We start from the raw sequence: 15,268 nt of genomic DNA, 5'->3' as shown, positions 1-15,268 counted from the left end.
TAAAGCGACACTAAAAAGTTGATGGTTGTTCAATGAATATAGATGCACAAATCCTGTGAAGGCAAATTAAACTTCTAAAGAAATATTACACGAATAAAAGCTAAATTAACTAGCTAAGGAACTACTGAGAGTTCTTGAAGGATACAAAGGATATAAATTAAAAGGCTGAATAAAAGTAGCTTAACATGATTTCAGAGGAAAGAAAGAGGTGAAAAACTCATGAACATTGGACAAATTTAATAGCCAGAAGCAAGCTCCTTCAAGTAATATTACACTTGTGAATTGGTCAGATGCAATCCTTGTAATTGTGGCTTGTTTTATCTCCAGGAGAAGCCAGGATACAAGTTAACAAAATGTTAAAGTTTTGAGCCTTGACTCTTACTAGTATTCATTATCTTAGGATCCAAAACACTTGTGCTATATTTGACTGGGAGACTACCAGATACATGAGAAAACTCAGATTTGGACCCCAAATTTCAGTGTCAGCCATTGAATGAGCCTCTCTTAAGTCTCCTTAAAATTATGCCCACCTAGGAAAACTTTTATTAAGTGAGAAATAGATTGGTGGAAGAAATGAACGACCAAAAAAGGGCCAAATAAACAGAACAGAAATGATCGTTATGTGAGAGCGATAATGATGATTTTTTAAGCCAAAGTTTCATGGTTCTGTACCAAATTGACAGAGATTTATTTGTGGAATTGATTTACCCACAAAACTCCTGCTTTACTATTATCAGTATTACAATACATAATAAATTTTATAAATCTTTGAAGATTTCCTAAATATCCTTTTGTGTAAATATGGTGTATCCAGAATACATAAAGATATCTTAATAATTGACGGTAAAAATCAAAGTGAGCCAAAACCACGAGCAGGTGTTTCACCAGGAAGGACACATACGTGAGAAGAGGTCAATGCTGTTGGCCATTAGGGAAGGAAGAGTCACCGCCCATCTACTAGAGGTGTCACTGCCCATCCACTAGAAGGGCTGCAAGTAATGGAATAACAGCGACCCCTGCAAAGCCGAGGAGGCAGAGGAACATGTCCCTCACACACTGCCCACGGCTGTGTCCCTCTGGAAAACACACTGGCAACATGTACCAAAGTAGACGTGTAACCGCCATGTCACCCAGGAACTGCACTCTCCCGCAATCTCTCCCATACAGTGAAGACTTACGTTCACACAAACACCTGCACACAGGTGTTCACGGAAGCTTTCCCCGCAACATTCAAAACGGATCACCACACGGGTGCCCTCCCACAGGCGAATGGTTACATGAGCCGGGGTGAAGCCACACCGTGGAGTATATCCCACAACAGAGAAGAACAGACCACTGATACCGGGAAAGACACCCCCCTTGACCGAACTGTAGACCCCCAAATTGTTTTCGCAATATGCCTTCCACCACATCTATTTATCCCAAAGTTACTTTCTGAGCTTATTATATCTTATGTATATTTTATTTTCTCTTTGATAGAGATAAGTAAGATCTGCTCTCAGACCTGGAAGAGTGTATACATTTATACTATTTTCAATAGAAGGTGCTACTGTTAAGAAAGATAATTTAACAAAAGTCTTCTTGGAATGGTACCTTTGACTCTATTTTGTAAAATGCTTATTCCTAAATATTTTATTCTTTTTGATGCTATCATAGATGAGACTGTGCCCCTAATTTCCTTTTCCAATTGTTCGTTGTTGGTGTATAGAAATGCAACTGATTTGTGTATGTTGACTTGTATTCTGTATCTCGACTGAATTTATGTGTCTTACTTCTAACTGGTTTTTTTGGGGGGGGGTTCTAGAATTTTCTACATATAGGATATGACATCTGCTAAGAGAGGTCATTTTACTCCCTTCCTGATTTGGATTCATTTTATCCCTGTTTTCTTGCCTCACTGTTCTGGCGAGGCCGTCTGGTACTACACTGACCAGAGGTAATGAGAGGGGTTATCCTCATCTTGTTCTTCATACTAGAGGAAAAACTTAAAGTGTCTACCATCAAATAGAATGGTAATTGTGGGCTTGTCACAAACAGCCTTTATTATTTTGCAGTACATTCCTTCTATACCCAGTTTGTAGACCGTTCTCTCCTAAGTCAAATGCCTTTCCTAGATCTACTGAGATGATCATGCGAAGTTGATCCTTTACGCTGTTTACTCTGGTCCATCACACTGATTTGGAGATGTTAAAATGTCCTTGCATCCCAGGGACAACTTTCAGTCAGTTGTGGTGTTAGGATCCCGTCAAGGTACTGTTAAATTCAGTTTGTTAATATTTTATTGAGGATTTTTGCATCTACGTTCATCAGGAATGTTGGAATGTACTTCTCTTGAAGTATTTTTCTAGTTCGGCATCAGGACAATGCTGGTCACGTAACATGAGTTTGGAACTGCTCCTTTCTTTTCAATTCTTGGAAGTGTTTATTGAAAAACTGGATATCCATATGCAAAAAAAAAAAGGAAGAAAGAAATTGGACACTTGCCTTACAACATGCACAGAAATCAACGCAAAATGGATTAAGGTCTTAAATATGACTCCAAACCATAAAACTTCTGGATGAAAACATAGGGGGGAATTTCTTGATATTGATCTTGGCAACTATTTCTTGGTTATGACACCAAAAGCATAGGCAACAAAAGCAATAGACAGGTGGGATTACATCGAACTGTAAAGTTTCTGCCCAGCAGAGGAAGCAGTCAACAGAATGAAAAATCAACCTATGAAATGGAGGAAAATATATGCAAATCATATCCCTGATGAGGGGTTAATTTCCAAAACATATAAAAAATTCCTACAACTCAACAGTAAAACAAACAAACAAAACAACACAAATAACTTCATTACAAAAATGTGCAAAAGACTTAGACATTTCTACAAATAAAATATACAATGGCCAACAGGTATATTAAAAGACACTCAACATCAGTAATTATCAGGAAAATGTAAATCAAAAACCACAATGAGATAACACTTCACACCTGTTAGGATGACTATTATATATTTAAAAAATGTGTTAATGAGGATAGGGAGGGGAGAAGTTGGAACCATTGTACATTGTTACTGGGAATGCAAAATGGTATAGTGGTTATTGAAAAGAGTATGGAGGTTCTCCAAAAATTAAAAATAGAAGTGGTATATGATTCATTAATTCCACCTTTGGGAATATATGCAAAATAATGAAAATCAGGATCTTGAAGAGATATCTGTTCCCATGTTCACTGCAGCAATGTTTGCAATAGCCAAGACGTATAAACTTATATATAGTGATCATCTGTAACACTTTTAATACTTTGGATATTGGAATTATACGTATAAACAATTTCCACCTTATTGTAGGGTGGTGAGCTGCATGCGTATCTTCTAATACCTCACCAATCAATGGAGCTGTTGGAGTAACTGACCATGGCTTAACTATTATTCCTAAAGCAGCCGTATGCCTGGCTCATAGTGGAGACTCTGGAAAGACTGGTGGAGTAGTTTCTCATTAACGTCACTTTTAATATAACAAAATAAATGTAAACACCCATTAAAGCCAGGAGTTGAGTTCCACTGAACAACTTTTGTCATACCTTTGAGACGGTATCTTTAAACAAATTAAACTCAAAATTCATATTTAATTACAGATCTCCTTTAAGTACTTATGAAATGCCTCCACCTTTGCTGGATCGTGCACATTAACTCCTGCCGCCACATGGTTTTAATATATTTTTAAATGTTTGGTCTAGTTTTGGAGTAGCTGGCACCCAAGAGAAGAATAATGTAATGCAGGACTCTGAAAAGTATAGTAGACTGATTTTGGAGAAATATTTAGAATGAAATGGAAAGACAGAGGCAACAGTAAGACACATTTGATTTTGGTATTGTGAGTTTAAACAACAGAAACAAAATTAGAACGCGGATGGATATTGTACATATCTCAGAATTCTGATAGACAAATCACTTGTATGGAAACATTTGAATTAGAAACCTTGCAACCAATTACCGTAGCTACTAACACTATGTGAAGGTGTGTTTCCCTTCCTAGATATCTTACTATGATTCTAATTTTCCTATCAGAAGAAAGTCACTGGGTAGATAAATGATGGTACATGTATTGAAGGGAAGCTTACATATATTAAAATGAAATTTCTCACTTCTTGTATTAAAACCATGTTATCAAAATACACATTGTAATATCACTCAAGTTAAATATTTTGATTCATAAAATACTGCCTTTAGTTTCTATACATTTCCTTTTCCAAGTTGTCTTTTTATTTACGGGGGTTATAAGGCAATGTCAAAACCTATCCAAGTTTCCGAAACCCCCCAAAACACAAACTTTGCAATCTGGTGATTAATATAATTTTTATTGAAATGAAATACATTCAGAAATATAGCAAGTTCTTTTAAAGGACTTTCATAGGATGGGATCCAAGTAACTCCTAAATCTGTCTTTATAATTTCACTATTCGTCACCGCAGAAATAAGGTGGAATCAATACTGCGTGGCAGCGAGCAGCACAGGGAACCAGGCAAGAAAACAGGAGCTGAGACCTTCGCACTCGTGTGATTGACAGCATCCTGCACAACAGCTAATCATCCTGACAAGACTCTACTTCATGAAAATGAGTCGTTAGATTGACAGCTGTCAGGACCGATAAATGTGCATTTTAAATATACAGTCAACCTGATTTCGTGTGCAATTCGTTTAAAATTATTTCCTACATTTTTATGTACTCAGTGTCCTTTAATACTACCAGGTGATAATAAATGCTTCTGAGCTGGAATATGTTTGTGCTACTCATAGGCAAGACTATGGCTGTTCTCTAACAAATTAGCTGCTTCATCTTCCTACGCATTGACTTCTAAAAGATAATATAATTATAATCTAGTCATTTAGTGCTCTCAAAATCAGCATTATTAGGAAATTTAAGACACATTTATCTGTGTGTTTCCAATGTCTAGGAAACAGGATGTGCTCAATAAATCTTTGTGGATTTCATGGATGACAAACCTCAAAATAATCACTAGCGCCTTTAACCAAATACTTCCGCAGCCGTTTATCTCCACCTGGTATATACAGTGTGACTGGCCTTGGAATACGATAATTAACATTTACCTTTGCTTCCTTAATATCCGGCAAGGTCCCCTGTCAATATTTTCTCCTTAGCATGGCACCTTATTGTGGGGTTCTCTCTAAAATACAAAATCGCTCTTACACAGAAGTGCTCTCCATTTAGCAGTGTTTTTCCATCTTGTCCTGAAACCTATCTTTCCACCACTCTGTTAATATTGATTCAGGGTCTTTGACAGACCAACACACTCAACCAACATAACCACGTTTGTAATCTATACTCCTGATTGTGTCATTAAGACTTGTCACTAGAGCGTTTCAAACTTACAATTTTCTAATTAAAGAGATTCATATAGTATACTCGTGGAATTAAAAACAAAGGACTATGAACTTCTCAAATTAGGTGTTAGGCGACAGAAGTCATCTAATTCAAAGGCACTGGGTATTGCTAAAAATCTTCAGTAGTGATTCCTAGGCTGTATTTCCATAGGCAGCGTCAGGGGGTAGCAGGACACATTTTCACAATCGTCTGTACATTATCTCTCTAGTTTTATTTTATACAAAAAAGAAGGCTATCCCCTCACCCACAAGCACCATTTATATTACTATATGTATTTTCATATGTATATATGGTTTGGTCTTGATTTATTTCACTTTGGTGGCGTCAAAGTGTGGTTGAGCTAGACGGCAACTTTTTTTAAGTTACAAATTGCAGCATCAGGCAATCGGAGAGGGGATGAATGGATTTTAAAGACGGCATCTGTGTGTGGTGTACAGGTGTATGAGCTTTCTAGGGCTGAAATCACAAAGCGCACAGACCGGGTGGTTGAAGACCCACCTGGCTTCCCTATAGCTCTGGGGTCTAGAGTCTGCGATCAGATGTTGGGGCTGGCTCCTTCTGAGATCTGTGGTGGACTAGCTTCCAGTGCCCTGCTGACAGTCTTTGGCGTTCCTTGTCTCGTAGATGAGGCACCACACAGATCTCTGCCTTGACCTACACATGGCGTTTTCCCGTGTATGGGTCTGGTTCCCCTTTGTGTGAGAACACCAGGCATTTGAGTCAGGAGCCTTCCCCACACCAGGAAGACCTCATCTGAACCAACTGCATCTCCACAATCCTATTTCCAAATAAGGTCTGAGGTACTGTGGATCAGGGTGAATATGAATTTTTGAAGGATACGATTCATTCGTTAACAACATAAAATTCTGGACATATCTGCATGTGGTCTGCTTTATTTATTTAAATCCAATTTATTAAGAGAAAGAGGAGATGACAGCAGAAAAATCTGCCTTTGACATATGACTTGAATTCAGTGCTTTGTCACTCTAACAATCCTGTCTTCAAGTAGTGTGAATGTATTTTTGAAATTGCAGCCTTCCATGGGGGAAAACAACAAATAGAATGTTTGATATTCGAATAATAGATGTTTTTCTCTTCTGACAAGGAGATAGACAATTTTCTCTTTAGGCAAGCAAAACACTCTTCCGAGTGCTTAACACACAGGAGTTAATAGCGTATTTTTGAGGATGGAGGAGAGAGAAAACATTGACACTGGTCTCAATGGGCAGCTCACTGGAGTGCTTCAGCTATTTTATTAAATGACAATTTACTCACAAATCCATGTAAGAGATGTAGTGACAAATTTTACCTCGATAGATGCATTTGGGTTTTATCCTTTCTTTTTAGGATCACATCTGCTGAGAGTGATCTTGCAAGGTCTGCTGTTCTGCGGTGACTGACACATGTGACTAAGGGCTCCTCACTAGCAAGGTTCATCTTATCCACCTGTAACCCCTAGGCTTTTTTTAATAATCACAGACCCTAAAAGAGTTCTGGGAGTACAGTATTCGTAAGTAAAGGGATCTGGGTTTTTGTTCATTGACGGACGTTAATGTCTCTTGTGGATTTATTTATATGACTGGTAAGTGTGAATGATTCAACTCTAAAACTGTCAAAAAGTATTATTGAGTATTTCAAAGCATGTCTTCCTTTTAAAGCAGGTTCCTTGACGCAGTCACCATGAAGATTAAAAAGCAGCCAACTGGTCACTTCCCTGTGACCTCAAGGGACTCTGAGCAGGTGAAGTCACCTTTATTAAAATTTATTAAAATGAGCATGTCCCATGATTTTTCAACTCTTTCAATCCAAGCCACCTTGCTCCCTTATGTGTTTGTGATATATAATGAGATTGTATCTGTCTGTTTTATAACAAAGAGTGTGGCTCCATGTTTCTGATGCTTGATTGTCAGCATCGTTTCAACCTAAGCCTTCTTCACCTTCTGCCCCAGAGCTGGGGAAGTGGATAAAAGGCCCCCTGATTGGGCCCTGGCAGAACTGGAGACCATGTGCCAGGAAACCAGTCCTATTCTTCCAGCCGGCCCACGGACACAGAAATACGACGACAAAACAAAACCCAAGCAGCTTTCTTTCCTGGTTCTTTTAAGCTACTGCAGGCCATTCTGGACCAGACTGAGAGCCCCGCTATACTCTGCTGTGTGTGTGTGTGTGTGTGTGTGTGTGTGTGTGTGTCCATCACTAATGACGTCAGAACCAAATACTGAGTGGGAATCCACCTTGACTTTGCAGCTATTAACAGTTTTGCTTTGTAGGGCTATGTTCTCTACATGATCAGACATCTACAGATGAATAACTATGCATTTTTGTCTTTGCCTTAAATCATGATACTCTAATAAAAAATAATCAACACAGGGCTTTGAATCAATACAGCAAAATGTAGGAAGGAAGGATACTTTTCCCTACGATGAATGAGATAGTGTATGTTTCCTTTGGTTTAATTTTCAGCTTTGTGGTGGCCTGAATCTCATCCAAATTTCCTTTGTAGTTGATCTTTGGAAAATTAATCACTTTAAGCTAGCCAAATATATTTAATTCAATTCCAGGCAAGGAAGAAGTAAACAGCATGTTTCTTTGCCCTGACAATTTTCCATTACAAGTAGTATGCTGGGGCTGTGGGGTTGTACTGTCCCCAACAGTCTGTACACAGCTTTGCCCAACTACATGTTCATTGGTGTCATGTGGGAGGTAGCTAGTTTTCAGCCATACCGGAGTATTTGGATCATGAAATCAAATTCTCCAAAGCAGGGCATTTTTCCCTTTTAAAAGGGGAAATAAAGGCAGATGATTCCGTACCGGGTCTCAATAGCAGTGTGTGTCTAACAGCCAGTAGTTGAACAGCATCAGCCATTTTTAACCTACTAAGTTAAAATTCTGTCACAAATCTAGGTAAGATAAGAAACACATGATGAGTTTACTTTCAATGTATGCATTTGGTTTTTATCCTCATGGTGTTAGCATTAAACTCCACTGGTGCACAAGTAGAAAAAAACAGAACAGGCAGGAGATACATTAGAACCAAATGTTATCTTCCTTACCTCAAATCGGCTTACTTGAGGTTATTGGCCAGGGAACAGTTTTTTTGGTTTTGTTTTGTTTTCTGGGTTTTTTTGAAACATGTCATCTCTCTAAAAAAGATGAGCAGGTTGAGAGCTACGTAGCAATTACTCATGGCTATTCAATAGCCCAAAACTATTTACCAACGTGTGGGGCCCATGTCGGAAACATAAATCCTAATATCTGGGAACAGAGCCCCAAGAGATTCTATACTAGAAATGAATTCTGAACTCAAAAAAATTTTTTTTCCTATTAGCAGTATGACTAACCTTCATTTCTTACAACTCAACTCAAATTTTTAAATATCTCTCATTAAGAATATCCTCCTCTGGTGATCCCATTCAAAATAACATCAGCATTCTTCACAGACCAAAAACAAACAAACTTAAAATCTGTATGGAACCAGAAGAGACCCCCAATACCCAAAACAATCCTGAGAAAGAAAACCAAAGCTACAGGCATCACAATCCCAGACTTCAAGCTATATTACAAAGCTGTCAGCATCAAGACAGTATGGTACTGGCACAAAAACAAACACATATATCTGTGGAACAGAACAGAGAAACCAGAAATGGACCCACAAACGTATGACCAACTAATCTTCCAAAAACAGGAAAGAATATCCAATGGAATAAAGACAGTCTCTTCAGCAATCAGTGTTGGGAAAACTGGACAGCGACATGCAGAAGAACGAACCTGGACCACTTTTTTACAACCGACACAAAAAGAAACTAAAAATGGATGAAAGACCTAAAGTTGAGACAGGAAACCATCGGAATCTTAAGAGGAGAACATAGGCAACAATTTTTTTTTTTTACCTCGGCCACAGCAACTTCTTACTTGACACGTCTCCGGAGGCAAGGGAAACAAAAGCAAAAATGAGCTACTGGGACCTCATCAAGATAAAAGCTTGTGCACAGTGAAGGAAACAATCAGCAAAACTAAAAGGCAACCAACGAAATGGGAGAAGATATTTGCAAACGACATATCAGATAAAGGGTTAGTATCCAAACTCTGCAAAGAACTTGTCAAACTCAACACCCAAAAAACAAATAATCCAGTGAAGACATGGGCAAAAGACATGAATAGACACTTCTCCAAAGAAGACATCCAGATGGCAAACAGACACATGAAAAGATGCTCAGCATCACTCATCATCAGGGAAATACAAATCAAAACCATGATGAAATACCACCTCACACCTGTCAAATGACTAAAATTAACAACTCAGGCAACAACAGAGGCTGGCGAGAATGCAGAGATAAGGGAACCCTTTTGCACTGCTGGTGGGAATGCAAACTAGTGCAACTGCTCTGGAAAACAGTATGGAGGTTCCTCAAAAAATTAAAAATAGAACTACCCTACGACCCAGCAATTGCACTACTAGGTATTTTTCCAAAGGATACAGGAGTGCTGTTTTGAAGGGGCACATGCACCCCAATGTTAGCACTATCAACAACAGCCAAAGTATGGAAAGAGCCCAGATGTCCATCGACTGATGAACGGATAAATAAGATGTGGCTGATATATGCAATGGAATACTATTTAGTGATCAAAAAGAATGAAATCTTGCTATTTGTAACAACATGGATGGTACTAGAAGGTATTATGCTAAGTGAAATAAGTCAGTCAGAGAAAGACAAATATCATATGACTTGACTCCTATGTGGAATTTAAGATATAAAACAAAGGAACATAGGGGAAGGGAGGCAAAAATAAAACAAAAACAGAGAGGGAGACAAGCCAGAAGAGACTCTTAAATACAGAGAACAAACTGAAGATTGCTGGAGGGGAGGTGGTGGGGGGATGGGTTAAATGAGTGAGGGGCATTAGGAGGGCACCTTTGGGATGAGCACTGGATGTTATATGTAAGTGACGAATCACTACATTCTATTCCTGAAGTCATTATTACACTATATGTTAATAACCTGGATTTAAATTTAAAGAAATAAAAATAAAATAATTAAAATGAAAGTAGGAAAAAAAAGAAGATTGTCCTCTGGGGGCACCTGGGTGGCTCAGTTGGTTATGCATCTGTCAGTTGAGTTTGGCTCAGGTCATGATCTCAGGGATGGTGGGATCAAGACCCGTGTTGGGCTCTGTGCTGACAATGCAGAACCTTCTTGGGACTCTCAATTTCCCTCTCTCTCTGCCCCTCCCCAGCTCATGATCTCCCTCTCTCTCTCTCTCTCTCTCTCTCTCTCTCTCTCTCTCAAAAAATATATATATTTATATTTTTATATATTTATTATATATATATTTTATGTACAAAAATATAAAATATATATTTAGTTTATATTTTATATATTTATGTGTGTATATATATATATATAAACTTATATATATATAAACATATATATATAAACATATATATATATATAAACATATATATATATATATATATAAACTTAATAAAAGATCCTCCTCTGGTAAGAAAGGACAGACACACCTATGGTAGTGATTAACGTCACTGAAATCTATAGAATTATTCTGGCCAGTAATTGAGTAACAGATGTTATACCCAGATTGCCAGATCATTCTCACATCCATGTAAATGAGAAACTACTAACACAAAGCATTATTTTGTAAAATATGACATCACCTGATTGATCTTATGTATGTTAATTAATAGAGTAAGTGATAGCAGTTAATAAAATGTTTATAGTGAGCTCTGTGTAAGAGACCCCTTAAAATGATGAGCATCATGACAGAAAGAAATGGTTACATCTGGAAAGGAAAACTAACAGGAAAATTATTGGAGATAGTGAATATTAAGAAGGCAATAAGCACATACTATTTTTGATAAAATTAAAGACCTATGCTATTGCAGTTGGAACTTTAGCAAGGGTATATAATAAAATTTAATGAATGATGAAATATCTAGAAGAGCGCGAATAACAGTTGTGGGTAGCTATTTATAATTTTCAAATTTATCCTACAGCAGTTTGATGAAGGGAGAACTCACAGAGCGGCTACTATGCGATTCAAGGACTGTGAGACTGTGAGACACATAGCACATCTCAACCGGACACAGCAGCTCTTCCATTCTCTGCGATCAGGAAACAGTCTTAGACGGGTTACCGCGGCTGCTCATGTTGACCCAGCCAGGGAAAGGCAGAACTGGATTTGAACTGAAATCTACCAACGGCAAAATCTCTGGCACTTTTTCTGCAGCTGAGTCCTCGATGAAATCAGCACACGGCCCCTGCCCTGCTCGGTGATTAGGGGCGGCCCCACTCAGAGGCCCCATCAGGTCCAACTTCCTGCAGAACGTTCACTTGTGCATTCCGTCACCAAGTATTCTCTGAGCGACTTCTGTAATCGATGCTGCCGATTCAAAGCTGAACAAAACACAAGAGTTGCTCTCTTCATTGAAGTAGGAGATCAGTATTTTAGTGAAGCTAGTTTCCTAGTATCTTAAGGCAAAATTCAAAAAAAGAGTTCCGATCTTAAAAGTTGCAGCCCATGTGGGTTTGCTGAGGCAGCTTCATGTGTCCATAGATGCCTCCCCCTCTGTTGGGCCGCTCTGCTGGCGAAGAGAACAGCCGGATGCTGTCGCTCATGACGGGTCAACACAAAAATGAAGGAGGCGTAGGTGGGACTGGAGAATTCCAGGACTCTGCCAGCAGGTGAAGCGTCCCTGATGTAAACGCCCTCCCGGCACCCATCACCGCTGCTGTCCCCGTTAGCAGAATTCCAGTTCACATGTCCCTGTCATTACTCAACTTGTTTGCTCATGATTAATCTCCCGAGGCTTCAGGAAAATGGAACTAACCACCATTTTGGAAAGTTGACATTTCTTTATGGTTTCTCGGGACATTAATTTATCAATTCCTAAGCCTCTCCTTTCTCTGTCACGAGCCAAATGAATCCCGATCAAGGTAGATTTTCAAAAACTAAAAACACAATTCCCACTTACATGTAGAAAACACAAATGTCACATATTTATGATCTCATTAATGACAGAAACAGGAAGATGGTAAAGACCTGTCTAATCACATTTGAGGAACTCAGTATTTATAGGCATTTGAAATATATATATTAGAGTAAGATCCCCAGGTTACAAACAGAACTGGATAGTGAACTATAGGGAGCCCAAATCATAACCTTCGGGACCAACTTTTCTACCAGAGGGAGATCTACAAGCTAACATCTAACGTTATAATTTCTAGGGCATGATCATTTAGCAGAAAACAAAGTGAAAGCCAATAAATTACCCCAAAGAATTAAATAATATTTAGGTAGGCCTATTAAAATATGCCCCAAGGGGACAATGAAAGAACATGTACTTTCTTTGGTCTTATTTCCAAAATTTAGACAATTTTCCTTAATACTTCACATAGAGGTAGTGTCTATCCCTGCTTTATTCAGGAACACCCCCCAATATTATGAACTGTCATCTTTAAAAGCAGTGACGTTAAAACTCCCCAGACCACCCACTGTTTATCAGGTGGATTGTGCAGAAAAGTCTCAGTGCATAAATCAGATATTTGGAATTACAACATTGTCCTTCGATTTGCAACATTATGCCCTCCTATAGCGTTAGATAAATGGAAAACACCTGAATTCATCTACATGTTCTAGGTGTAAAAAATGTATGCTAAAAATAGCTACACCCCATTTCAATTGATTGCTCTTTATCACCAATCTTTCCTGAGGCTTTTAAGATGCCTGATGGATGCATTTATTTCATGAATTTTGAACTTTAAAACATCAAAATATGAAACTGATGAATGCCCTTTATACTCTAATTTCCTAACACAGTTGTATTCCTATATCATATAAATGAAATTTCACACACTTTCCTTTCATATGATTGGCAGTATATTTGCTGAGACACAACACATTATTCAAATTTTGCCAATGCCATTAAACACTTTCAATGTGCTTAATCGGTACTGCTGTTGCTCAAAGGACCCTTTCAAAAATACTTTGGAAGTATTTCTGTCTTTAGTTTTGGAGAAGCTCCTGATTTCCTCCACTTAAAAAACCAGAGGAGAAAATATGCAAATACCAGCATCATTTGCATATCTACTCTTTCCTGCATTTTCCTGACCAATGAGCAACTCCTCCCATCCACATAGGCTACAGGCCCGCAAGCATGTGAAAGAAACACCCCTCTTCCTTCCTTCCTGTTTTGCCTGGAGAGAAGAAGTGGCGAGGGAAGCTGATATTGGCAACCCCACATGTGTATATTTTAATGCTTTCTCTTACTTAAGCTTCGGGTTTGAGTCTCTAACTTTGTAGTCGAAATGCCATTTCTCACTCTTACAGTAGCTAAAGTCAACTCGCTCAACACAAGATACGTCAGCTTTTCTCCGTAGTATTTTCCTTTACTGAAACTACAGTTTTAACATAACATCACCTCTATCCCCCAACTACTCATCAGCACAGAGTCTAAATTAATTCTTTCTTCACAGACATGAGCCATTGTTGACAATGTCTTCCCTCATTGTCATAAACTGGGCATTCTAAACTCACAGCTATTTTATTTGTTCATAAAACGTGATTTGTTTTGTTTTGTTTCCTGTGCTCTTCTATGAGCTGCTTACTATTCTTGTCACCTGACCCCAAACTCTCAGATGTTTCCCTTTGGGTGGTTCAGAATCTGCACCGTGTTTTAAGTGAGGTCAACACAGACTAGGACTGCTTGTTAAAACGAATACCTGTGTCTGCTGTGAAGCCAGATGGAAAGATAGAACTAAAAACAAGAAGGACAGGAATATACCCCAAGGCATGTCAGATGCAAACAGAAATCCCTAATGTGTATTCACATTAAGAGAAATAACTGTGGGGGGATGATTTTATGATTAATCCTGCAGTTGTCATTCTGCGGTTGTCTTGCTTGAAGCGTGTGCACAATCATCTCTTTACTGCACGCTACCCCTTATTGGCCCACAGTGAGCACCTGCCATTTCTGACCACTAGGTGTTTCCACTCTTATTAGCATCTCTCCTGACCCTGTAAGAAAATGATATAAAAATATGTCTTTCAGAGTTCCTATTCCTCTGGTATCAAAGCCCTGCACAGACCTGAACCCCCTACATTCATGTTTTCTATTTGCTCCTCCTTGAAAAGATAGGATTCTAGCCTTTTAAAAATTCTGATTTATTTATTTTAACTGAAGTACAGTTAAAATACATTGTGTGCCAGCTGTACATTATTTTCAGGTGCACAACACAGTGATTTGGCAAGTCTGTATGTCATATCAGCACAAGGGTATATCTTGTCATATCTATCAGATGAGGATCTAGTCTCAAATGCATGCTAAAACTATGTGATTTTGAGAAAATGACAAAATCACACTTGAATCACCTACCGCAATTGATTTTAAAATTAGAAACGCTAACCTGAGGGGCGCCTGGGTGGCTCAGTCGGTCGAGCGTCCGACTTCAGCTCAGGTCATGATCTCGCGGTTCGTGAGTTCGAGCCCCAAGTCGGGCTCTGTGCTGACTGCTCGAAGGCTAGAGTCTGCTTTGGATTCCGTGTCTGCCTCTCTCTCTGCTCCTCCCCCACTCACACTCTGTCTCTCAAAAATAAATAAGCGTTGGAAAGAAGAAAGAAAGAAAGAAAGAAAGAAAGAAAGAAAGAAAGAAAGAAAGGAAGGAAGAAAGAAAAAGAAAGAAAGGGTAACCTGAGAAATGCCTGATATCCAGGATCGGTCTCATCCTCCTAGCTGGTGCACAATCCATGCCCTGGGACCGGTCCACAGGACCACAGCTGGCCTCTGCCCCACCTTCCAGCTCAGGAGGCAATTCACTGTCTAAACCTTCCAGGTCAATACATTTCCCAGTTTTATTTG

The sequence above is a fragment of the Prionailurus viverrinus genome, chromosome D2, assembly GCF_022837055.1.
Source record: "Prionailurus viverrinus isolate Anna chromosome D2, UM_Priviv_1.0, whole genome shotgun sequence".
NCBI classification, from domain to species: Eukaryota; Metazoa; Chordata; class Mammalia; order Carnivora; family Felidae; genus Prionailurus; species Prionailurus viverrinus.
The sequence above is the reverse complement of the archived record's forward strand: the minus strand, read 5'-3'. Positions refer to the sequence as shown.